At 53.6% G+C, this 27,024-nt stretch overlaps 2 long non-coding RNA genes across 2 annotated transcripts in view; one reads left to right on the top strand and one right to left on the bottom strand.

The window, feature by feature from the left end:
• The first annotated feature begins 6,223 nt into the window (after nucleotides 1-6,223).
• The window catches only part of LOC119871925, a 28,735-nt gene continuing 7,934 nt past the window's right edge, over nucleotides 6,224-27,024 (top strand). The window contains exon 1 of the long non-coding RNA XR_005359982.1: nucleotides 6,224-6,567. This is a non-coding gene — a long non-coding RNA (uncharacterized LOC119871925). The remainder of the gene's footprint in view (nucleotides 6,568-27,024) is intronic.
• On the bottom strand, nucleotides 7,478-20,506 carry LOC119871924. Its single transcript, XR_005359981.1, has 3 exons — nucleotides 20,345-20,506; nucleotides 10,018-10,222; nucleotides 7,478-9,295 (listed from the first exon to the last, which is right to left on the bottom strand). It is a non-coding gene; the product is annotated as an uncharacterized LOC119871924 (long non-coding RNA).

A 27,024-nucleotide genomic window follows, 5' to 3' on the forward strand; every position in this document is an offset into this window, starting at 1 on the left:
TCCCAGAGCTCACAGCAGGTCCAAGCAGGGCACAAGGGAGGGTGCCCTGAAGGCGGGTTTCCATGTAGCCACGCAGGGGACCCTTCTGCATTGCATTAGCCTGCTACCACTTTTTCAACAAATCAAAGAAGATTCCTTAAACCTCACAGGCCATCTGTAACGGACACCCTCTCCTTCTGGGAGTTATGCCACCTGTCCCTCCAGCCGTGAAGTCCCCACACAGAGCCAGCAGAGTTCTACACGGATGGCAGCCCGCCGGAGCCCACGGTGGTGGGGAGCCGCGGCCCAGGTACAGAACTCATCACTGCCAGCTCCCCAAAGCTCTTCTGGTTATGTATGTTTTATGCTTTCACTTCTCGTATTTATTTACATAGATGTCATCTTTCAATGGGGATAACTAACACTAAATGCTAAGTTCAGAGGGTTCTCTCCATCCCCGTGAGCCCTCACACAAGCACCTGTCAAATTTGGACCTGTGCATTATGAATCTCCTTTTTAACGAGGAGACCGAGGCTCCCATGGCTCCCTCACCTGAGGACACGCTGTCAGAGCAGCAAGGCACGTGCTGCCTCTCCCCCAAGTTAAGCCGCCCATGGTGACAGTTTCCTCATCAAGTCGACAAGCCTTGTCTTTTAAACCTGTGCTCCTCGGAAGGAAGGCTCAGAACCCTGCATTCGCTGCACTTCCCAGGGAGGAAGTAGAGAGTTAGAATCCAGGGGATCACTCTGCTGGTTTCTGAAGGCAACACCCAGTCATTCCATGGCTCTGGAGCTATTTCTGAAGATGCCAGACCAAGGCTTCCACAGAAGGGCACTTAACTTGTTCCAAAACTATAATCAGATTTCCCCTGAAATAATAGCCTTGTTCTCCCTGAGCAGGATTGAAGGGCAATTATGAATATGGTCAGAGGCCCTGTATTGCTACCTACTGATCCAGTTATAATCAGGGTAAGGGATCAGAACCCAAACGGTTACCTCAATCCACCCTCCAAATATCAGAGCTCCTAAGAACCTGATTACTTCTCCTGCTGCATCAACCCCACCCCACTGAGCCCAGTAAACTCTTTAAGACTGTATGCAGCTGATTTAGAGCAAGAGACGCTGACCAGGGGTCTGTCTATACGGTGGTGGTGGTGGTGGTGGTGGTGATGGTAGTGGTTGTCATGGTGATGATGGTGACAGATTAACAACAAAAGTCATGATCATTGCCCTTACTGGTACTTCTACAGCCCTGAACCATGTGCTACCGCCATCTCATTACTTTTCTTACCCTTCCCAAGGCCTCCATCCCCAGGCTCTTAAGGAGCTTGTATTCCTAATCCATGGTTGCCCCCATGAGCTGATCTCACAGTGTCCCCCACAGAGCTGGGCAATGCAGAAAGCAAATCTTAATCTTGCTGCCTCCTAGGCATATGACTCCAGGAAGTGACGTCTGTTTCCTCATCCGTGAAGTGGGGTTACACGGACCCTGTCTTATGGGGTTAGTGTAACAATTACATGGATGATGGACACAAGTGCTGAGGCAGGTACACCTGACAGGTGCCGGGGAGTTTCTCTTCCCCTGGTCCTGCTGCCCACACAACCATGGGCAGTCATCCTGTTGTCAATGAGATTATAAGAACACCTGCTATAGAAACTTGCAAATCACTCTACAGCCATGCTCTCCAGACTTTGCCAACGTAAGAGTCACTTGTGGAGCTCTAAAAACTCCAAAAACCTGGCCCATGCCCCAGGAAAATTGAAGCAGAACCTCCAGGGATGGGTCAGTGGGTTTATAAACATCCCAGGTGGTTCCAGTGTGCAGACCTGTTCTAGGTCAGCGCCACGCAGTAGACATGTGAGGTCTCTGCGGTCGCAGAGACAGGCGTAAAAAGAGGTGAAACAAATTCATTTTCGTAATGTATTTTATTTTACTCAATGTAGCCAAATGTTATCCTTTTAACGAGTAATCCAATATTGAGAAATTATTAGAATATTTTTACATTAGTTTCTTTTTTTATGAAGTATTTGAAATCAGCTGCATATTTTAGAGCACATCTCACTTCAGTCTCACACATTTCAAGTGACAAGTGGGTAGCGTAATGTGTACACACACCTGGCAAGACGGGCAGTCCCCACTCCACAGTTGAGGGGACTGAGACACAAAGATGTGAAGGGACTAGCCCAGGCCCCACAGAGTCACACCTAGGTGTCCCGGTGCGGCCTGGCGCCCCCCTCCTCCGACAGCCAGCACCGGGTGGTTCCTGGCTCCATGTCCTGTCTGGGGACTGCCCCAAAATGTGGGAGAGCAAGCCCCCTGGTTCCCATGGTCCAGAGACTGAACCAGCCACCAAGTGGGGTCTCCGAGGGCCATGCCCCTCACCGGGATGATTTCTCAATGGCCATAGTCACCCCTCCAGCCACACCTTACTCGGCATGGTGCCCAGGAAACAACAGGGCATGAGTGGGATTGCAGAAGCCAGGGGATGTCTCCAGAAACCTCTAACCACAGCCCATCTGTAGAACTGAAATTTCCAGGGATCCCAGCATCATGGCCACTGGGCAGAGGCCACTCCATTCCCACAACCCATACGTCCCCTCCCAATGACTTTCTTTAACAGAACCCCTTTCAGGTTCTAGGGGACTCTTGGTAGCCTGCCCAGCCACCGCCCTCACTGTGTTAATTCTTCTATGGTTGGGGATAATATGGATTGTGTATACGAGTCTCTCCTCCACCAAAGGGCCCCTCCAGCAGGAGACCTGCCTTCCCACTACATCCTCGCACCCAAGAAGGCCTGGCGCCCAGCTGCTCCACAGACACCCAGCAAACTAATCCACTCCTCAGTTCCCAGCTTCGGGAAACTGGGAAGGTCAGTGTGGCTTCTAAAGACACCTCACTTAGGGCAGGGGATGACTCGGCCACAGGTTTAAGGGAGAGAAAGCCAGTACATCACTTCTGGCATCAGATTTGCGGGCTGGTTTCCATTGCTCGGAGGTGGCAAGATGTGTCACCTCCACAGATTCCATACAGTAATGAGCCATTCAGGAAAAAGGACTTAGCTCCCCACCCGAGGCGGCTCCCAAGTGGAGGGGAAGAGAGATTTCTTCTTTCTGTAGCATCGAGCTCTTGGGCAGGTTCCAGACGTGTCCCCCCTAAATCTCTTGCTCAGCTTGTCCTGCCGGGGGTCTGCCTCCTGGAGGGCCTGACACACACCACGGGACAACCTGGGTGGCTCCCATGGTGGGTGATTTCCTCTTTCCAGCACCTCCACGGCCAATCCCCAAGCCGGCAGGGCCTAGGCCCCCACACTTTCTCAAGGAAGCTCCTGGAAGCCTTGTCATCCTATTTGCAACTTGAGAAGCACGATCAGCGAATACGTGCCCAACGGTGCTGGTGCTGGGAGAGCTCTGGGCTCCCCGGGGGGCCCCAGGACAGGAGGGGAGCCGGCCCAGGTGCTCGGCAGTGACTCACCTCCACGAGCACGCACCCCAAACCAGAAGCACATTCAAACCAACTTCTTATATAACTCAGCACATTCTTCCTCATCCTTGCGGTCACAGTTTTCTAGAATCCACCAGCAACCTTTTGATTCATCTTCTGGTTTTGATGTGCCTTTCTCTGCCTATGAAAGGGGAAATGGTCAGGAGACCTCAGTGTCTGTTTTGTTTTGTTTCGCTTAATCTTTAGTAATAAAACGGAGGCAGGCCCTGTGGCGCCCAACCCGTCTGCTCCACGAAGGGAGCGCGGATGGGGAGGAAAGGCAGGGAGGAGCCAAAACTCGGGGGGGCGCGAACACTGACTCCCCTGGAGTTCAGGGATGCTGGAAGTTTCGCTGCGTTGTTGTGATCGTTTCTGGTGTTAACTCTCTTCTTCTCGGCCCTTAAACCTGAGCCGTGTGCTTCACCCGTGCGGCCATGCTCCGTCCTCACGGACGTGGCAGGATGTGCCCATTTTACAGATGGGCCTACTGACTCTCAGGGAGCTGGCATTGCCCCCAGGAAAAGGGGAAGAGAGGGGGAGGTCAGGATCGCAGCCTGGGGCCCTGAGTGCTGCCCCAGGGGAGCCCCCCAATGCCCACCATGTGCCAGATGCCCAGCTTCAAATATGAGAACACTTAACCTCTGTCCTCAGAGAGTCACTGACCAGTGAGAAGACGGCCCCCAAACCATCGGTTCCCAGGGATCAGTCCAGGCAGGGTCAGACACTGCCATAGCCACAGCATCGGCTCTGACACGAGCCCACTCCGTGGCCTCAGACAGGCAAGGGCTTCCCTGTCTGGGCCTCAGGATCCTCATATGTGCAGTGAGGTTCTAGGGGCTGGTTCAAAGGGTCTCCACAGCCAGACCCCAGGGTTCAAATCTGGGCCCTGCCGCTCCTCACCAACAGACCTTGACCGGGTTACCGAACCCCCCTGTGCCTCAGTTTCTCCATCTGTAGAATCCGCATAATCAGCCCTATCTGCCTCAGCACTTAAGGATCACTGGCTGTGGTTAATTGTATGTTAAATGAAGGGAGGGAGATGGAGGAGCTCCAGAATGCCCCACGGGCATGTGAGGTCGTGACCCTCCAGTGCCAGTTGCACCTGCTGTTGGAGACTCAGAGCCTGGCTTCCTGGAAGACGGCACCAGCACCGCAGTCACCTCTGGCGGGTTGGTGTGCGGCCAGCCTCGGGTCCAGCTCAGGTGGGGCGCCCCATGGCACAACCGTGAACGTGGTGTGCAGGACAGACGCAGGCCCTTTGCAAAGCCCGTCTCCTTGACTGCCATCGAGGGATACAGCATCCTTCCCACCCACTTTCATAAAATGGGGATGAGAATTCCCGCCTCCTATAGCTGCTGGCAGGTGAGAAAATAATGATTATTATCATCCACAAGGGCAGCTTTACTGAGCGCTCACTATGTGCCAACCGTCGTGGGAAGTGTCTTACACACGAGAGCTCATTCCACCCCCATGGCAACTCTGTAAGGTGGGCACAATTCCTTTCCCCATTTTGCAGATGAAGCTGAGGCACGTGGATCACGTATGAAGTAAGCACGAGCCAGAGCGGCAGGAGGTGGGAAGGTTACTGGCCAGCCGAGTCTTTTCTCCACACCAGCTGCGGAGCAAGGGAGCTACAGCCGGGGACAGGAACCTCCCACTGGGGACCACCCCCCCCCCCCCCCCCCCCGGGGACCTGCCAAGCACTCAGTCACATCCGATGGCCAGTGTAAGGCTCTGGGTTATAACTCTGGAGGTCTCAAACTGTGATGGACGTGATGGCCCCCGGCAGAACCAAATGGGGATTCGGTGTCGGTGTTTTGAGACAGTAACAACCGGCTGGCTTGCGGGGAAACTCCCCCCAATCCTCAGAACAAAGCTCAAGCATGTCCTCGAGCAGCCTCGCCTGATGCCTGCAGGGAAACCCGCTGTAAATGCGCTAAGTGCAAAGGCAGGGGTGGGGTGAAACAAGGAGTCAAGGAAACAGGGGCAGCGACGTAGATAGGAGACCGAGGAGATCTTAAGGCGACAGCACCACCAGTGCTGGATGGCCATTTCCTGGTGATAAAGGGGTCAATGCATTCAGAGAGTAGCGCAAGCCTCTGCCAGCACCACTAACAGAGTTTCAAAATACATGAAGAAGCCCGATGGAACCACGGGGGAGGTGAACACCTCCTCTGACGGGGCCAGGGCAGTGCCTCGGAGATCACGGCAGCAGAAGACAGAGCCAGGGAGTGGCAGGGTCCCAACGGGGACTCTGGGCGGGAGACAAAGGGTGGGAAGCAAGAGCTAGCGTGGAGGTGAAAGGCGGGCATTCCTCACCTCCCACCAGTTTGGGGAGGGAGGGAGAGCCAGGGGCTGGCCATGATGTTGCAGCGTGGAGTCTGGGTAACAAAAATGAGCTGGAACCACTAATAAAAAGACCAGAGGAGTCCCGGGGAGGGCATGATGCTGACTGCAGTTGCGGGAGGACGTGCAGTCATGTGGCCGGAAGATCACGCAGGGAGATGTTTCTGGGCAGGCAGTGAGGCAGCGCAAGGAGAGGTGGGGCTGGCAGCAGCCGAAGAGGTTACACCCCGACACCGGTGGTGCTACCGTCCCACAGGCGCCCCCTGAGAAAGGGCACTGGCTTCTGTGTCTGCCCGGCCCCTTGGTGGAAACACATCCCCTCATCCAGATACTTATCCAGCACGTAGTCGGTCCCCTTAGATGTTTGTTGAGTGAATAAACAGACCAGAGGTCCACAGTTCTGCTTAGGGATCTCAGAAGGCATGAAACCCAATTCTGAGAGAGTGTGTGTGTGTGTGTGTGTGTGTGTGTGTGTGTGTCAATAAGCCACAAGTAGAAAAATGTGGGAAACATGAAGTCCCCCAACACACAGTGGAACTGACCCTCCAGGCTTCTCAAACGAATGACCCAGAACAAAACTGGAGCATCAGAGTATCTTCCAGCCAGACTCAATATTTCAGACTGACTCAGCTTGATGAGAGTGGTTGCTACGATTCCAACAAAGACTGGAACATGCTTTCTGCTTCATCTAGAACAACCTTCAGACTCGGTCCAGGAGCGAGAGGCCAGTGGGGAGGGGATCGCTGTGCTCCAGGACCCCAGGTAAGTCCAGCGTCGGCCCCTGGGGAGGATGTGTGAGGCAGAGGCAGGAGAGGCCGGGACCCCTCCTGGCAGCTGGCACACAGCGTGTTTGATTCCATGTGGTCCTGCGGTCCACACGCACAGCTGGCCTTGTCTGTTTGCTCACCTGCGGGGTCAGCAGAGCATGGCAGCGCCCCCCTGGGAAGAATGTCCGTGAACGCTTCGATGACTCGCATGTACCAAGGAGCACAAGAAAGCACCTGCCAGCCTAGACCTTTGATGCCAGAGACGTTCACGGCCTCTGACAGCAACCACCAAGGATGGTGTTTTCACTCCATGACATCAATTCTGAAAGGTTAGGAATGTCCCTGGAACATCCCCGAGAGAGCTCACGATGGGTCGATGATCCATGAACGTGCAGTGCTGAATGTAGACAGACCCGGCCCGAGCCCCGCCCCACCAGCTGTCTTCCAGGTGTTCATGAGCCCGTGATGTGGCCTCTCCACGTCCGGTCCTAGGTCTGGCTCTGCCTCTTCTTGCCCACAGGACCCTGAACAGGTGTATGACCCTAAATTCATCATGTCCACATGCACAGTGCCATACCGAGTGCCGCACCAGGAGCGTGACCTCTGCCGCCAGCAGCCCAGCCACAAAGCCAGGCTCTTCTGCTTGTCCACTGGGTGGGAAGCATGGCGGGCATTCCTCTCAAAGTACATCTTTATTTTCTTCTCTGCAAAACGAGGATCCATCACATAGGATTTGGGGAAATGGAAGGAGATAAGCAGGGAATGTGCCTGGTGCAGGGACCGCCTTCACCACCTTCACCCTCCAGTAGTGTTCGTCCTAGAAGCTGCTCCCCATAGCTGCCCCCCCACACAAGTGTGCTCAAGCCAGAGAGAGTGACCCAGTGCCCTCCGCACACCCACCCAACACTACGTTCACTGTGCATTCCTGACCGGCCCACACTCAGGGAGGCCCGGAAGTCAGCTTCTCGAGAAAGAGCGGCTGAAATGGGTACACCGCCGAAACAATCACCAAAGTCCAGGAGCTGTTCAAGAAAGGGCACATAGCCCAGCCATTAATGAAAGCTACTACAAAACCTTATTTCTGAGCTTTCTGGCACACACAGTGAGAAGGGAAGGTGACACTCTTGCTGGTACAAGAGGCATCGTGACTTAGCAGGGGCCTCACTCCTCCCTTGGACAGGACTCGAGAAGAAATCAGTCAGGCTTTCCTATAAGCGACCTCGGAAAGCCTCAAGGTGATGCCTTAGAGGGTACATCGGCCAGGGAGGACAGAGGGACAGACAGGCTGGTGGGACGGGGTCGGTGGCACCCATTCAGCACAGCTATGGAACGTAGCATAGGACTGGGAAGTTTCTGAGTGTGAAAGAGGCCCTACTTGTAATGATAGCAACACGGGCATAAACCAGGACTGCCCCATGCAGACTAGGGCTGTGGCCACCAGCGGCCGCTTCTTCCATCACCCCATGGTCAGTACGGGGCGGGGGAGTGGGGGGAGCATAGCATTTTAAGGGCTAGGGCTGTAAAGTAATTATGTTCACGTGTGTGACTTTTCAGTGATTTAACCTAATGCCAATACCTAATATTTGTATGACCGATTAACACACCAGGGTTGGCAGGGCTCTTGGGCTGCGGACAATGCCAGGTCGGCCGCCATCCTCATTCCAGAGCATTCCTTCTGGCTCACAATCCCATACCTACTTACAGGGGTGGCCTGTCCACCTTCTCTTCGACAAGAGTTCATCAAGCTCCCTTTTTGCTTTGGCTGCCAGGAAGCTCAGAGCTGAGTTTTGTGCTCAGCATCTACTCTTTTCCTCTCACTGGCCTTCTTCTCATTCTGCTTCCATGACCCACATGTCTCCTCTCGCTCTCCAGAGTCCCCAGCTCAGAGGTCCTCTGACTCCAGACATGCTTTCTTCCTGTTGCGTGGAGGCTCAGAGACTCACCCCTGCCCCTTGGCCTCAGTGGGGCCTTCATTTCTCTCCCTTCCTGCTGTGGCCCCTTTTGCGTCCAGCTGACGCTCCACGAGTTATAACTTGGGCCACAATCCTGACGATGCTCTGGGCCCCCCAGGATTCCAAGGACGCTGGACGTGATTGTCTCTGCGGGGCGCAGCTGAAGTGCTCTTGTGAACCTGAGTATTTTTCCTACTTTAGCTCCTGTCTGGGGCGGTGGGTGGTAAAGCACACAGAGTTCCACCTTCCTCTGGAAAAAAAAAAAAAAAATCAGAAAGAATCTTCTCTTTTAAGGAAAGGTGGGTGGCTTCTGAGTGGGAGCCAGCAAGGCTAAGGGATACAGAGAAGTGTTTCAGAGAAGATTCGCTTTGATTTCCTTTTCACTGTTCCCACGTGCTTGCCGGGAGAAAGAGCCTTCCCTGTGTGACTGGCGACTTAGCCTACAGATGTTTTTAACACCTTTTATGTTTCTCGGTTGTTCTGAGAGCTCTGGAACCATTTTGGGTGATTGTATGTCCCAAATAGTTACAGTGAAATGAATTAGTTTTAGACGGTGGCTTTGATGTAAAGCCTCCCGTTGGCGTGGCGTGTCCTCAATGCCCGGACAGCCTCCACGCGTGCTCACAATGTGACGATGGGCGTCCGGCCGACCCGGGCCACTGCGGGTGTTCTTACGAAGTCATGATGTGCTTTTAAGTTTCGCTCGTTTTAGTTTTCCTGAAAACGCAAACCTGATGTGACTTTTTCCGCTGTTGAGGCAGGATGGGTCCCCTAAAGTGAGAGAGGATGACAAAGGGAAGATGGGGCACAGTCACCGGCATGTGGGGGTCCTCAGGCACCGCTGTGTCCACCCCTCCCTTTGGAAATGGAAGGCCGAGGCCGAGAGATGGAGCCAGAAAGAGAGCCCGCGGTCCTTGGTCCTGGTCTGAACTGATGCTGGGGGCACCCCGAGCATCACCCCCACCTGCTGGCCAGGGCTTCCATCCTGCTCGTATCAGACCCCCGGGAGCATCGTTTCGTTTCTCTCCCCAGTGTCTCAGTTCTGGTGTAAAATTAGCTCAGCCGTGAGTTTCAGGAGTAAGTACCCCGCAGCCCCATCGGCGGCAAGAAAAAGAAACCAGCAGGGACTTTCCTCCTTTCCTGCCAGCCAGGGCTGGGCCCCTGGCCATGCAGGGCTGCAGGGGACAGCGTGGGGAAGGACGGGGGGGACTCAGCTGTCAGCTGGGATGCCCAGGAAGCAGGAGACAAGTCCTGGGCCCTGTCCACCCCATTGCCTCACGCCCGGGGCCACCATTCCAGCACACCCCACATGTATCCTGCACTCTGAAGTGTCCCTGTAAACTCCCCTGATTGCTTTAGGGGCACCCACTCCTGACCTGGCCTCACAGGGCAGCACGGGCACAGATCATGCACACAGGCCTCCATGAATGGCACACACGGTACGTGATCGCCTCCAGAAGCCCCCCTCGTGCCCCCTCCCGGTTACCACTCACCCCTCAGGGGTCATCTTGGCCTTGCGTTCGGTAACATAGATCCATTTTTCTGGTTTGAACTTGTGTAGATGAAGTCACGGCGTGGACTGTCCGTGTCTGGTTTGCTTGTTCATCCGTATTGTTCAGTGTAGCTGTGAGGGGTTCACTGTCTTTGCTCTGCAAATACACCAGAGTGTGCAAGGTCACCCCAGGGATGTTCCCATTCCTATAGGTTAAAAAAACAGTAAAACAATGGTAATTTTGTACGATTCCACCTTGTAGTTACCTATGAGTTTTCTACCTGGTGAACATAGGGGATAGTACTCTCTTCCCAGTTCATTTTTTTAAAACTCAGCATGACGTTTTTAAATTCATCTGTGCCGCTGCCCATAAGTCCAGCCTGGAGGCAGCACAGCCCCGCGCCTCCTGCACACACAACATGGCCCTTACACATCACCATCCCCGTCCCCCAAGGACCCTTGGTAGGAATCTGTTGGGGATGTAAGTCCACGAGTGGAATCTTAGAGTTATTGGCATATTTCTGGGAGGCCACATCTGGGAAGACACCCACCCCATGGATACCCTGTAGCCCGAGAGGCAGCAAATGGACTCAGTGGGGAGCAAACAGGGCATAATTTGAAGGCAGGGAGAATTGGAAGGAGGGGGTGCCATGACCCGCCAGCAGGGGGTGCTACCTCCTTTTGGATCCTGAGGCCCCAAGGGTTGGGGAGCCCCTCTGATGGCAATCCGGGTGCCCCAGCCACCCCTGTGCCTTCTCGGTGACGCCACACATGAGCTGGCCTGACTCCCAGGGGTCGGCCACTGGCAACGGGGCACCAGTGGGCCAGTGGGGGATTGCTGGAGTGTGCCTGCCTGCAGGAAGGGGTCCTGCCCAGATGCCCTCCTCTGCCATCACTTAACCATCGGGAAAGGAAGGCAGAAAGCAAGGAGCCACCCTCGGGGCCCGGCTCAGTGCCTGAGAGGTCAGGGGTCCCCCCCAGGAGCCAGGCTGCCAGCCATCAGCCGCTGGCATCTTGCCGAAGCTTGTTCCCCCCACTGCGGCCCTGCCTGGCCTCTGCGCCTTGTACTGCAAGGATAAGAAGGAAAGTAAAAATGAAAGAAATGGGAGCAGATCCTGAGAGCAGAGTCCGGTGGCAAGGCAATGCACCCACAGGTCAGGGCCGGCCGTGCCCTTACCGTACACCACCTGTGAACCTCAGCACGTCTCTCTGGCCTTGATGACAGCCCTGGGCTCAGGAACTGGAGGACACTCCTGCCTTTGCACCTCCTCCCATGATAACTGGTCCCATCTGTGCCCTGGGGCTCATCTGCCCACCAGCATTCAGTGGGCACCTGCTGCATGCAGGGTACGTGTGCAAGAACCAAGGGGCAGTGGGGCCCCATTCACAAAGGCTTCCAGCAGGACCCACCCAGCCACGGGCGTTCAAGGAAGACACCCACCACAGAGCACCACGCTACTGATTCTGCAACTCGATTTTGGCATCTCTGCATTTTAAAAAGATAAACCAACAGTATCAACCAAACTGAAAGCGGCCCAGCCCCTAACAGTCGGTGGACAGGACGCAGAAACCCCCCCCTCCCCCGGGGAACAGCTGCTCCGTCTCCCTCCAGGGCTCCTTTCCTCCCACACGTGGTCCTAAAGCAACTCTTTCTCAGCCCACGAGTGCTCGGGCCGTGTCTGAAGCCACAGCAGCGACCACCTGAGCCTGGCATCTACCTAGGCACCTCCGTCCGGGGCACCTTCCTAGGCTCCCATCCCACAGGCGAGCAAGCGGAGACTCAATGAGGTCTGCAAACAACTCAAGGTCACCCAGATAACTGGGGCAGAGAATGGGGCGGGGGGGGCAATGCAGGCTGTCTGGGGCTAGAGCACCCCAAAATCCCCATGCTTCACTGCTGGATATGCAGCCTGCTAGCAGACCAGATGGAGCAGCCTCATGGGTCATGAGGCATCTGGGGCCCTGGACAAGGTTCCAGAAATGGAAGATTTTCCTCCAGTGGGTTCCAGTGGCTTTGAGGGGTCACACCCCGCGACTATGGTACTTTAACACTGGGAATGGGCAGCAGTCCCAGGAGAGCTTCACGACAACTCTGTGTCCAGTTAGAGATACTTGTCTGGCTTTCTTTTTCACTTTCCTTCTGTTTTGGGTTTTGGGGGTTTTTTCTTTTTTTTTTTTTTTTTTTTTTTTTTTTAATTCCCCAGCCTGTGTTCTATTTGCATGTTTCTCCTCTTCCTCCCCGGCTTCGTGTTTCCCTGTGCTTTCCAGGCTTTCCGCCCAGACCCAATTACGTGTGAATTAAAGACATGCTGCTTTATGCCCCCCAAGAAACAAGCGTGTGCCACGCCTCCCCACGGGCCGAGGGAGAAAGGAACTACCCGAGTAATTCAAGCCCACGGTCAGTGTGGCTCAAGCCGCATCCTTTTCTAAGCATATCTTCAAAGCAGACATGACCTCAAAGAAAATTCTTTGAAAACATGCCTCCATTTCAGAGTGAAAGCATGAGCAAGTCTGAGTGCCGTGGGTTGGGGCGGCGGTGGGGGGGGGGGGGGGGGGAGCCCCTGCTGGTGGCATTCCAGATGAGGGAGGAAACGGAGACCAGAGTGGTTAGTACTGTTCCCCAGGCCGCACAGCTGTGGCCGGGGCCATGGTGGACCACGCAGCTGCAGGGGGTGATAGTGAGGATGCAACAGCCCCCCTGTCCCCGCAGGAGGGGGGCTCCCTGCCCACCCCCGTCCTCCTTGAGGGCTGTGAACACCACATGCGCCACCCTGTCCCAACTGTGGACCCCAACACAAAGCCCCCGTGGTGTGAAGGAGCAAGGTTTTGTCCCAGCTCCACCAACCACACCGCGGCTAAGCACCAATGGCACTCACAAAGGTCACTTCCTCTCCAGGTCTTTGTCCCCACCTGTAAGACAAGCGGGCCAGTCAAGACCACGAACAGTGACTCAACGTTCATTCAGGACTGGTCGTCTGCCCGATGGAAGCCCTTTCCCTGTGCTCGTTCCTTGAATCCTCCCAGGAGCCCTGGACCGATAAGCACTTGGGGGCAGAGCACGGTCCAGCCATCTGCCAGAGTGACGTGGTGACTGGGAACCTGACGCCAGACCCCGGGGACACACAATCCACCGTCTGCTTCCAGAAGGCTTTAGCAGCCCCCCTGGCTCCACGTCCCACTCCCAGCTTGAACGGGTCCAGCACAAGTTGGAACGTCCATGGCGCGTCACCTCCCCGCCAGGGCCAAACGTCACAGTGTTTGTGCCAAAGGTCTGCATCTGCTGGTCTACAAGCAAGATATTTGGCACAAACTGGCTTCCTTGGCACTCAAGATGGTAGACGAGGAGAGAGAAGGCTCGGAAGATAGGGCTCCACATCGGATGGCTGTCAGCTCCTGGCCAGGGCAGAGCGCAGAAGGCCTCCACCCCTTCTTCGAGAAGCCAACAACCACACCTTCCCGCAGGGAGCCCCCACTCCTGGAACAGCTCAGCATCAGGAAAGCCACACCCGCATTAATCCTCACAGCTCCCTGGTGCCCGGGAGGCTGTAATCGTCCCCATGTCCCTCATGAGGAAACCAAGGCACCCAGAGGATCGGGGGTAGCTCCCATGGCTGGGAAGTCTGGGGCCTGGAAGGTGAGCCCCATGGTGAGGCTCTAGGGCCCAGGTGCGGGACCACCACACCACGGCCAAGCACCCAGTGCCCACCTGGTACGCCAGGAGCTGCGTCCACATGGGCCATTCACCTGTCCTGCGTGCAGCCGCTGCACCGGGACACCCAGGGCCAGAGTCAGGGAGGTGGGCGGCCTCTCTCCCCAGGTCCAGGGGGTGGCAGCCTCAAGGGGTGACAAGACCACCCCACGCAGCCTCGCTCTGTGTGCCGGCTGCAGAAAGTAAACTCTAAGCGGCTGCACCCTGGACACCAGGAAGGAAAACCACTCGCTCCGCCGCCCTTCCATTGGGCCAGGAGGCCCTGACCAGCGAGCAGCAAGCAGTAGGCTGGAGGGACAGGCATCTCCTGCAACCCCTGGGGCGTCCCACTTACAGATTTAAGCCTCTCCCAGAGGTAAAGTCCTCAGGAATGCTCTGGAGTCAGCAGACGGTACAAGACCCCAGACACGGGTGGACAATGTTTCTACCCCACTAGAGACATTTGGGGGGAGGGCCTTGGAGCCTGGCACACATGCGCCCGGTGGTTCGCCATCCCAGAGTGGCTTCAGCACCTGAGCGTGAGTCCCAGAGCCCGAGATACTCTCAGGCCCCAGAAGAGGCCTCACTGCCAAGTCACCGAAGGGTTTGGAAGCTCCAAGGGGGGCCCACTTGCAGGACAAACACGGGAGAGAGGAAGTGGCCACTCTGCTGAGGCCACGCTGGCCTGGGTGCCTCCGGCTGTCACCCTCCCCAGAGGCAGGAGAGTGGAGCATTAGAGCCTCAGCCCTGCATCCAGGCTTGCTAGCTCTGCTCCGTTGCTGAGCAGCTTCAGGAAAATGACTTCACCTCTCTGGACAAAGGGGTTAAGAGCCGCTCTTACCTCTCCTACCTCATAGGCTCGTGGGTTACATGGCCTGCTGCCACAAAGTGCTCAGAACAAGGACTCGGCACATAGTAAGAGCTCAATAAATTAGTTATTCTGTTACTATTGCCTGTCCCTCCCAAACAGTAGCAGCCCAGGATCCACGCTGGGGCCCCACCCAGGGCCTCCCTGGCTGTCCTTGGAGAAGAGGCCACCCAAGAGACAGCATGAGGCACGGAGCCTGGAAGACGATAGGAGCCAGTCACTGGCCTCCACGGGCGCACACGCGCACACACATGCCCACGTGCACACCTGTACACGCATATCCACATGTGCACACCCAGGCACGCTGGCAGCTGCCTCTCCTCTCCTCTGCTCCAGCGTGAGTGGGGCAGGGCAGGGCAGAGCCCTATTGCTCAATGCCAGGACCGCGCTTGGGTCTCAACGGTCAGGGACCCGGCTGTCGGAGCCCGCGGGGCCTTGCAATCAGGCCTTTGTGGGCCACGGGCTTTTAATATTTTTAGAGAAGTTGGGTTTCTGCCAAGTTCCTCTGCTTCAGATTCTTCCTGGGTTGGTGGGCTCCTGCCCACTGAAGCCTGTCGGCTGCTCTGGGGGCTCGGAGGGATCACAGGGGCCCCCACAGCTGCTGAGTCAGCCTCCAGCCCTCACAGGGGGCTGCCTGGCCAGCCGGGGTGACCAGGCCACCCAGCACCCCCCATCCCGCAAACTCAGACCAGGGCTCTGGGAGGCACTGTGTTTTCTCTCCACCCCCTACCCTCAGCTTCTTGTTTTCTGGTTTTGTACCCTCTGCCTTTTTTATGTGAAAGATCTGGCTCCGACCAGCTAGTGAGCCAAGGGGCACATTCATTTCACCCCTCAGTGAGTGAAAGGGTACCTCTTCTTCTGGGTACGAAGAGGCAGCGGTTGGTGGACACCAGCAGAAGCCCACTGGGGCAGTTGTCCTTTGTTTTGTTGTTTGCTCAGAGAGACGTGGGCAAAAGTCATTTTCCAACATCCACTAGCTCATAATCCAAAAATCAGCCCCCAGACTGGCTGAGCACAGGGCCGTCTGCAGCACAACACGTGGCCAGAACACGGGATCTCGTGGCCCAGGATCAGGCCGGCAGTCAAGAGACTCAAAGACGCATGTGCATGTGACCAGGAGCAGCTGAGGGCAGGTGCCACATTTCGAGGGGTCAGCCCCTGGAACGTGGGGACACTGGGTGACAGTGGACTCAGCCTGCTCTGGGAGGGGCACTGGGTTACAAAGCAGAGATTTAGGTTGGAAAAATCATCTTCTTATCCATTCTTCAGGACTATCCTGTTGCTGCAGTAACACCTGAGCACAGATTCAGCAGGTTAAAACAATGCAAATCTATTATGTCACAGTTCTGGGGCCTACAGGTCTGACACAGTCTTGTTGGGCTAACATCAGGGTGTCTGCAGGGCTGTGTTCCTTCTGAAGGCTCCAAGGAAGAATCCGTTCCTGTGGCTTTCCCAGCTTCTGGAACCGCCTGCATTTCTTGTTGCCCTATAGCAGCTTTTCACCTTCAAAGCCAACAGAGTGGCAGCTTCTAGGCTCTCTGCCGCTGCTCTGTCCTCACATCTTTCTGACTCTGACTCTCCGACCTCCCTCTTACAGAGACTCTTATGGTTCCACTGAGCCCACCTGGGTAATCAGAATAACCTCCTCACCTCAAGATCCTTAACATAATCACATCTGCAAAGTCCTTTTGCCATGAAGGTCACACACCCCAGGTTCCTTAGGGTAAGGAGTCATTGCTCTGCCAACCACACTAACTTTGGGCATCTCCTCCCTTATCTGGGAAATGGTGGTGATGATGGTGATAATAATACTGATGATGGCAATGGCAGTGATGGTAATGATGGTGATAATAGTGATGGTGGTGACCATGATGATGACGATGGTGGTGATGGTGATGGTGGTGATGATGGTGGTAATGGTGGTGATGGTGATGGTAACAATGATGGTGGTGATCATGATGTGATGGTAGTGATGGTGATTATGGTGGTAATGATGGTGGTGATCATGATGTGCTGATGGTGATGACAATGATGGCAATGATGGTGGTGGTGATGATGATGATGGTGATGGTACCCACTCTCAAAGGGCTATTGGAGGATTTAACTGGTTCATATTTACAGCTCATACAGTCACACTGAGCACAGAGTAAGCATTCTTTGTGTTTGTCAAATATAAAATAGGGAAGTTTCCACATGTAGCTTTAGCTGTGTCCCTTCTAGGTATCTGACTTGATCTAGAACATGTTGATTCTTCACAAGCCACTTGCCCTTCTATATTCATCTCTTTGGTCACTGGCTTCCATCTCTCTGTCCAGAACATTGGCCATACATGTCTCTTTGTTCACCCAGTACCCAGAACAAAGCCTAGCAGCTAGTAAGCTCTCTTGGGGCTTGGTGGTAAATAGGTATTGAAACCAAGGCTTCCAGCTATCAGTCTTCAACTAGCAAACACTTACTGGGCCCTCCCATGGACCAGGCATCATGCAGAGTGCACACATCAAGGTGAAACAGCACAGAGAGCAATTAGCAGATCTTTAGGACACACTGTGGTGCATGCAAGTGGAGCCATTCTCAGATGCAGTGAGCGCTTGGCAGCTCCAGTGCTGCTGGCCCGGAGTGCAGTCCCCTGCCATCCTATCACAGCCACATGTCAGCCCTGTACATTAGTGGGTGCTAGGATTCCTGTCCCATTTTAAAGACGCAGAAACTAAAGCTCAGAAAGATTGCTCAGACTGCCCAGGTCACACAGCCAGCATGCAGTACAGCTCCCTGGTCTCCAGTCAGCCTCTCGGCTCCTCTCCAATCTTGGGGGTGGGAGTGACACTATCACAATGAGGCAGAGAAAGCATCCCTCCCATTTGGATGCCATATTCAACAGTAGTTAGCATTGTCTCTACAAGGTCAGGGAGGAGTTCATGTTAGGAGCCCTCCCAACAGATCCTGCACGAAGGTACCGAAATGCCCTGCACCCACCACTGACAAACCCTACTGAGATTAGGAGTCCACAGCTCAGTGTCAACCTGTCCAAGCAGGAGAGAAAAGGCAGTGGTGGTGGACTGAATAAATCACAGGAGAGAGCTCCCAGGGAGGCGCTGTGATCACCAGGACAGGCCTTAGACACCCGGGGAGACAAACCTAAATTCAGAGGAACCAGCCTGACCATGGCCCTCATGTCCTTGCTAAGTAACAAATCATGACTCTGTCTATTCCTGCCTCACCTTCATTGTCCTCAGTGGTGAGAAGCTGTGACAATGGAGGAAGTGGTGGGAGGATTGTGTCCCTTCTTAATCAAAATGCAAAAACTCTCCTTTAAATAAATTCCAGCCTTTGCAGGAGTGCACCCCGGGGGTCCAGCATCGGGTGGTGCTGGGAGCTATGTGTTGTGACATCCCCAGGGTGGGTCGGGCTCTTGGGGTTCAGGGGTGGTTTTTCAGATCGCCCTTGAAAACTCTGGCTGAGCCTCCTTCTTTCATAATGTGGCTCAGAACATTCCCACAAACCGTCACAAAGTATTTTAGGCGACACATTTCTATAACTGTAATGCTCTTTAAAACAATTTTTTTTCAGTTTTGCCCTTTTGCAAAATAACTGTTTTTATACCGATTCAGAAGCTCTTTCTGTCAGAACTGTTCTTGGCCAGAATTGCTCTGCAGTATGGCATGAAAGAGAGAGTGAAGACAAGGTCACAGGTCCTCAGTGTCTAACCCAGGCTTCGTGCTGTGGGGACCTGTGCCTCGCAGACTTCATGCTGAGCATCCCCTGCAGGGAAATGCAAGGATGTACAACCCTCACCTTCTCTGCAGCAGGAAAAGGCATCACATTTTGAAAGCAACCAGAAATACAAGGCATCCCTCTGATACCCTACAGCAGACATGGGGCTGGTCCAGAGCAAACCACTTGCAAGTTCACATCAGTGCGAAAAGCATCCACTCAGATGCTAAACATTCCTTCCCGTGCAAAATCCAGACACCACAAGATGCAGGGCAGTACGTGTGGTATAATCGGGGTTTTTTTTAAGATTTTATTTTATTTTTTCATGAGAGACACAGAGAGAGAGAGAGAGAGAGAGGCAGAGACAGGCAGAGGGAGAAGCAGGCTCCATGCACGGAGCCTGACATGGGACTCGATTTTTATAAAAACAAAACACACACTTGCACCTGGGAAGGATGCTCCAGCAACCCACTAGCATCACCTGCCTGTTGGCTGAGAAATTTGAGGAAGGGGGAGGCTTCCATTCTACTTTCCACATTTCTCTATTGTTTCAATTTTTCGACCAAACCCTAATATTTCTTGTGTGTACTTCTGATATTAGTACGTACGTTTTCCTTAAAAAACGATAAAGGGTAATATCATTGTACACCTAGGACATTGAGGCACTTAGATGCTAAATGTCCTACAGAAATGCTAAGCGGCAGAAAAGGTAATTACTGTTTAATTGAGCATTGACTGTGTGCTCAGCAGCATTATAACCACTTCGCATATGTGATCTCATTTGATCCTTAAATAGTTCTTTGAAGTGGGTGCTCTTATTCTGTCTGTGGGTGCTCTTATTATTTTTGGAGGAAGGGATGAGTTCAAATGTTTACCTAGAGACACCCCTCTGCTGCTATACTTTGGAGATGCTCCCTTTTTATGATATACTCTGATTTTTTTTAATCACTGTCACTGTACATCTGTTTACACTTCACCCTGTCAGGGGGGGACCTCAAACAGAGAAGGCCCAGAAAAGTGTTCCTCAAGCCTTTGAAACTCTAGAGACAGCATTCCCAGGACATTCAGTTTCAGGCAGTAGGTGTTTTAGAGTACAGTTTGCATAACATAAAAATCATGGAGTGCAAAGCACAGAAGTAATGTTCTCTGAACCATTCAGAGAAAGTGGATCAGGAGCTTTACTTACAGGAGCAGGTTTTTAGAACTTACAGATCTGGGACGCCAAATGCCATCTGGAAATGTGGTTTGAGAGTATTTGATTCCCCATCATTGGTTTTTGTTTGTGACTTTGTCTTTCTAACTGCTGTTTAGCAATCCAGGTATTTTTGAGAAATGTAACGGCTTGGCTGGCAAGAGATTACACCGCAGACTTTTCAAGGCCAGTGGATCAGGCACTGGAAGCAGGGCTGCCACATACAGTGGTCCAGTTTGTGCACTGCACAAAGCATCTGGCTTTCAAGTGGAGCTAAAAACAAGCTGTATGTGGCCTTCTCTGAAGCAAGGCAGGGGGCTTCTTTTCCTTTACACAAAAGGCACGGCAGTTGGCTTGCCAAACCCTAGGCCCACAGGTCTGTGTTGGAGGAAGGGATGAGTTCCCTTCCACAGGTCTGGTGCCCCAGAGGGGGCACCTTTTTTAACCCATCTTCCCAGCAGGGGTGATTATTTCCAGTTCATGGAGTGCCGTACAGGCTAGCTGGTGCAGGCTAGGACTAGGAGAGCCTGTGGGGTGAGGGAAGGGAGCGGCCAGGCCAGCCCCTCTGTGAAGGTTAAAGGACGAAGCGAGCCCAAGGTGTGGTCTGATAAAGAAATGAGGCTCTCAGGAGCTCCGTTTGCAGTGAGCGTGAGACTTCCCTGAGCCCTCGGCCCTGAGGTCAGCCGGGAACCCTCTGTTACGCGTTGACGGGGGCTGCCAGCAGCTGCGATCTGCTGTTCCCTGCACAGCACACCTGCAGCGTTGCAGTGTGTCTAGGACTGTGGCAGGTTAAGATGGACCCTGCCCCAGCCAGGCTGCTGGCCTCCACCTGGCAAGATTGTAATTCAGTAGCCGTCACACCTGCTTACCTGAAATCCCTTCATCAAGGACCTCAAGGTTGGTCCATCAAGGTTGGTCCTCAGATAAAGGAGAGGCCCCTGTGGTTTTGCTCTCAGGGCGGCGCTGTGCTGATTTAAATCACACGGAGGTGTGAGAGGCTGATACTAGAACTGCTGGGAACCAGGCGTGTCAGGGAGGGGACACACCAAGGCCACATTGAGGACACACACCCGCTGAGGATGGTGGGTGTCGTGGAGGGAGGAGGCGGGGAGAGCAGAGGGGCAGACAGGGCAACACCGTGGGCCGAGCCAGCCTTCTGAGCTCAGCCCTGCTGCCGGTGTTGGCTCACTGAACCAGCACGCACTTGCCCTGGTGTGCCCGTCACCCAGCCCAGGCCGTGAGGATTCGTGTGGAGACACTGGCCCCATCCTCAAGGAGCTTTCATCTCTCAAGTAGAATAAAAATAATGGATATTTATGGGCCGTTCTGTGTCGGGCAGGCCACAGGACATTTGAGCGGCCTGATCTCATGGAACCTCATGTTAATCCCTGGAGGCAGGTGTTGATTTTAGCCCCATTTAATAGAAGAAGAAGCAGAGGCTCAGAGAGGGGAGGCCACTTTGCCAAGCTCACACAGCCAGGACCCTTGGGCTCCTGTGCCTACACTCATTGACTCAGAGACATCCCTTCAAAGTAATATTTTTCCTATAAAATGTTGTCCAAACATTGGATATTAAGAGGAATAAAGAGGTTTCAAAACTTGTACTGCATAAGGAATTCTGTTGGTTTGAGTAACTCCAAACTATCACTGAACAGAAACTCAACAGTGAATTTTTATGACCAAGGAGTTGGCAGAGAAATATGTGAGAGCGAAGGTCAAAGTGAGTCCACAGAGAAGGAGGACGGTACAGTAAGGAAACAGGTGCAGCAAGTCTGAGCTTGTGTGTTGTAAAACCACCCCTCCAACCTGCTGAAATCCCCCCTGCACGATGAGCAATTGGGCATGTCAGGCTGATGCCCCGTGGGCTGTCCCTAAAGGACACCACCCCCGAATCACAGGACAGTGACCAAGACGCTGGTGTTGGAGACTCAGGGTAAGAATGTGCAGGGGATGCCACCTAGAAGGAAGCTGGGTGCGCACTTCGCTCCCCCACATGCCAGTACCAGCAGGAGCACAGCCACAGTGAGGGCTCCCATGGTCACCGTGGTAGTGATTGTCACGGTCATGATCCTGGCAACCAACCACAGAAGGAATCGTTCAACTACCAGCAATAATTGTAGCAGTGACGTACACAGAAGCAGTGGTGGCAGTAAGAGGAGCTGTAATGGCAGCAGTTGTCACAGGAGTAGCAGGAGTAAGAGCAGCGCAGTGTAGTAACAGGAGCAGAAGTAACAGGACGGCAGGGGTGATAGTGGCATTAGCAATGACGACAGCAGACTTCGCAGTGCGTTACTGACAGTCACGGTAGCCACTGTGGAGTGGAGTAATCAAGCAGCAGTACTAGTGGTGGCAGTCGTAGTGGTGATCATGAGCTGAGCTGTAGAAGCAGTGACAGTGGCAGCTGTGGCCATCACAGTGGCCCTCGTAGGTGTCGTCGTGGTAGTGACAGTGACAGCAGTAGTGATGGGAGTAGCAGTCCCTGTAGAAATAGCGATCATAGGGAAGAGGAAAGTGGCACCTGCTGGGGGCTGCGCCAGGTGCATTCATGTATTGAGTCACATCCTCCTCGTGACAGGGTACGGGCTGTGTCCCCATTATACAGATAAGCCAAGGCACCAGCATATTAAGTAACTCACCCAAAGCCACCCCACAAGCATCAAAGGTGGCAAGTGGCCCCAGGAAGTAAGAGGTCTTGACCAGGTGACCACCCCCAGGTTGCAGGACCATGGGACAGTCTAAAGACCTGTGAGCAGTGCTGCTGAAAGCCACACGGGTGACTGGGACCGCCGCCCGCCGTGGAGTCAGTGCCACCGTGGGGCAGCGGGGATGGAATGTCAGATCAAGTCTGTGATAAATCTTGTGTCCCAGGCAGGACCTCTGGGGCCACCTGACTGTCACCCCAACATCTTCTTTCTCCACTGAAGTATTTGCCTTCAATCTTCCGTACATCCTGAGACCATTCAACCTCAGGCACCATCTTTTTTTTTTTTTTTTTTTTTAAAGCTCACTCAAAACTTCCCACAGAATTCCCCATCAAGTGGTATCGAGACCATCTTGCACGTCCCTACTACTCAAAGTGAGGTCCCCCTTGGTGGGGGCAGGTTAGAAATGCCCAGTCTCAAGACCCACCCCTGCAGGTGAGGACTGGCCTCCACCCTGTCCCCTTCTGAGCCCTGCAACTCTCGAAGTGCCTGCCTGTTTCCTGGGGCAGATTAAAAAGTGCAAGGTCCCATGTCTGCTCTCAGGTGCCCCCTGAGAGCAGCAGAGCACCCAACCTGGAAAACACTAACTGACCACCCAGCCAGAGTGAGGAGCACCCTCGCCTCTGGTTTTGGTTGAAGGGAAAACAGACACCCCGTGAGAAGCCACATGGCCTCTTCCAGGAAGCCTTTGTGTGTTCCCCAAGACAGGATCTGGCCTCCTCGCCGGAAGCATTTCCCCTGTAGGCTGGTGGTTTCGGCCTGACTCCACATTGGCATCATCTGAGAGGGTTGTTTCAAATACGGACTCCCAGGCCTCTCCCCTGGTCCGCAGGATGAGGGCTTCAGGGGCCAGGGCCTCAGCCTCTGTGTTCATAGCAGCGTCTGCACACACCCTCCTTGCACCCTCCCCAGTGTGCTCCTGCTCTGTGTCTCCTCCCACCCACACCCACCAGGTCGGCCACCTCTGTTGCTGCCTAGCCACTTAGAATGGTTTTCTATTTTTTTTTTTTTTTGCATGGTTTTCTATTAATCCACCTTTCCCACTGGGCTGCATGTTCCTAGGAGTCACTGGGTCTTAAGTCCCCATCATAAAATGAAGTCTCGTTAAGTATGTCCATAACGGAATTGAACTGCCAACTGGGATCACAAGCATAAACACCACGGGACCTCCCACCCCCCTTAGCAGAGCCACCTAGGCCTCTGGCTCTCACTGCAAGGGCTAGGTGCTCATCAGGGGGACCCTGACCACCAGCTCTGACCTTGGTCATCAGATTGACCATGGGCACCTGGCTTTCCTTCTACCTTGTTCCTGAGTCTTTTCTCCCTGGCTTGTGCTCCAATTAATGATGACCTGAGTTTCTTGCTTGCTCGTTACACCTAATCCCCTTGCCTGGGGCCCTGATTTCCTCTAGCTACTCCCAGGCGCCCCCCCCCCCTCACACGGGAGTGCAGCTTCCTTGATGTTCTAGAACCTTCCCTCCCGCTATCAGAGTTTCCTACACCAACCAGAGCTGCTTGCACAGCTTCCCCTGTTCCCAAATTCCTTTTAGCTTTGCTCTATCAAGACACTCTTGACTTCCTCTTGACAGGCTTGCACTTTGGCCTGGGATGACCTTCTGTGTGTAGACTCCAGCCTCCTGGCCTGGGTTTCCCCCCCATTCCCCGCATTGCAGCTGTGTCTGTGTTCCGCAACCCTGTGCCCCCAAGTATTCCAGGCTGAAATTTACCCTATACTTAAGCTGAACAAATATTTGTTGACAGATGACAAAATATGTGGATAAATGGTGGATGAAGAGCTGGAGAGATGATGATGATAGATGATAGATAGATAGATAGATAGATAGATAGATAGATAGATAGATGTGGATAAGTCAGCTCAACTATCTCAATCCTAAAAACCCACCACACCTGTGGCAGACATTACTGGATCAGCTCCAAGTGACACCCAGACAGCTGACCCATGTGTGTACGACCAAGGTCTACAGAGATGTACACGAGATGGGCCCCATCCTCATGACACTCAAATCGAGAGCTCGTGGGGCCCTGTGGTCCATGGGAGCACAATGCACAGGCCATGGCCAAACTGAACAGACCCCTGCTCATACCCAGTGCTCCCCTCACAGGCCAAGGTCACTGGTGGGTGGATTCCTTACCTGTAAGATGGGAATGGTGTGCATGGTACTACCTGAGTCAGTTTCCTAGGGCTGCGATAACCAATTACCACTAACTGGGTGGCTTACAGCACCAGAAACTTATTCCCTCCCAGTGGGTGAAGCCAGAAGTCTGAAATCTGTTTCGCTGAGTGAAAATTAAGGTTTCAGTGGGCCTGGCTTCCTCTGGTGGCTCCAGGGCAGATTCCACTTCCTCACCTCCTCCACTTTCTGACACCTGCTGCCTTTTCTCGACTCACACCTCGCTGCTCAGTCTCTGCCTCTAGGATCGTGTGGCTTCTAGCCCTTCTCTGTGTGAAATCCCCCTCTCCCTCCCTCTTTGAGAACACCTGTGATAGCATCTAGGGCCCCCTGCCCCTCCAAGATCACCCAACACACTCTCTGCACCTCAAAAATTGTAATTCAGTCACATCCACAAAGTCCCCCTCAGGCCATAAGGCAACTTCGCAGGTTCAAGGATTAGGACATGGCTGTTTATCGAGGGCCTTTATTCCGCCCACCACACTAGCCCACTGGGATCGATGAAGTCACACCTGGTACAGAGCAACTGCCCGATAGACACGAGCACCGTCCTGGTGCTGGTGCAAGTCAGCAAGGAGACACTGTGTGCTCGTGTGCACTTCTGTGAGTCAGAAAATGGAAGCACCAAGCTCTCCCTCGTCTATTTGGAAAACAGACACATCTGTTGTTTTTCTGGCTGGAGCCACAGACCCTAGCACCACTTCCCTGAAAAGGGCTGGTCGACACAACTTACTGAGAAACCTCATTTGGAGGAACTGTTGCCTCAGTGCTGGAACATAGGCAAAGCTGGAAGCTACCAGTCCCTGCAAGCTTATTCAGAGTCAGGAGAATCTGAAGCTGCCAGTGCTATGCGGGGAGAATAGAACCCACTTCCACACAAGCTGGTGGACGCCAGGAATCCACCCTCCGTGTCAAGACCCTGAAGACCTAGGAGCCTTCCCGGGATGAGGCACTCCAGTTGCAGATTAGAATGCCCATCTGGTTTCTGCCCTGTGTATGACCAAAACAAAAACAAAAACAAAAAACCCACACCAAAACTGAGAGATGTCAGTGGATGAGGAAGACTTGCGGGCTGGGAAAATTGTGTGTGTTTTTCAATGTATTTTGGTCATTTTACAACAACCCCATTAACCTCCCAGAGGCTGGAAGAAATCCACTCTCTGTTCAGATTCAAAGGAATCCCAGTGATGGACACACGACCGGGGAATTTCAGTAGGGCCCGGGTATTCACATCTATGTTAAGTTTCTTTCGTGTGATCATTGCATCAGGTTGCTTGCCCTTTTAGGGACAGTTGTTCCCACTGTCTCTAAAAGTCGATCGCGAAGAAGAGAGCTCGCTCTGAGACGACACTGCTAACGTATCTGTGTGTGTTATGTCAACATGCCTGCAGCTTACTTCCAAACAGATCAACAAATACATAAACGCAGATAGGGGAGGCAAATTCGGGAAGTTGGTGACAGCTGCTGAACGAGGAGACTGGGTAAATATTGGTGTCCGTCACTCGGAACTTCTCTGTGTGTTGGAAAAGTTTTCATAATAAAAGGTTGTGCGGGTGGGGAGCAAAGAAACCTGGCCAAGTGAGGCAGGGTTATTCTGATGGTTTTTCCAAGACTCAACCTGATGGGCAGGAGGACCACCTGAGGTTGAAGGCAAAGCTTCAGGGGGCCCAGCGCCCAACACAGAGGAACGGCAGGGCCCCGGGAGGGTGCTTCCGAGTTTCCAGATGCAGCTCAGATGATCAGATGTCAGCCAAGGGATACGTTAAAGGTTGGTCAGTAGAGGGGCAGGAGGTAGGAGCGGGCTTCTGAGACTTGGGAGTCCCAGAGGCAGCTGCTGTGCATCTGCCACATTGGGGGAGTCTCCTCTGACCGCACGCTTTAACACAGAAGAATGAGGAGACCCTGATTTCCAGAGGAAAGAACCCCTCAAGGCTCACAGCACCACAGTCTTTTGGGCTATAATGAACACTGCTCTTGGCCGCCCTTCCACCTGCTATAATTAGTCTAAGCCAATCCGTCCCTCCAGAGGGATTGGCTCAGCACTAGGCACGTGACCCTGAATTGTAAGCCATCAGCCAAGGGGGCTTCCAGGAAGAGGCTCCCCACTTCCAGGAGAGCACCCTGGAAGAGGTGATTTCTTCTTGGTCTGGACTCTGTCACCCGAATGTGATGTCTGGAGCCACTGCCGCTATCTTGTGACCAGCCCAAAGACAGAGAGCCAGCATCCAAGTTGGCAGAACAAGGAGATGGAAAGGACCTGGGCTCTTGAGGACATCTATGAACCATGGGACCAGCCAACCCTGAAGGCTGCCCATAACTTCCAGGTAGGGGAAATACAGATGTCCTTAATTCTGAAGTCTGTTGGATTCCATTTCTCATATTTCCAAAAAAAGAGCAAGAAGCAGTACCCGTGCCAACCTACATGGGACTTTTGCCTGAGTTAGGAAAGGTATCTCTTCCTCCAGAAAGACACCCGGCTTGGGGAGCAGGATGCAGCTGGCTTTCAACACGGAGTTGCCCCTGATTCCAGGAACCCACACCCATGAACAACCCACACAGTGGTCATAGAGGACATCTGGCAAAACCCCCGGTTCCCACCTGCCAGGCCGATACATCTGAAAGCACAAAAAGCTCTCTCCCACTATTTCTGGATGA

Source organism: Canis lupus, chromosome 5 (genome assembly GCF_011100685.1).
Source record: "Canis lupus familiaris isolate Mischka breed German Shepherd chromosome 5, alternate assembly UU_Cfam_GSD_1.0, whole genome shotgun sequence".
Lineage (NCBI taxonomy): Eukaryota > Metazoa > Chordata > Mammalia > Carnivora > Canidae > Canis > Canis lupus.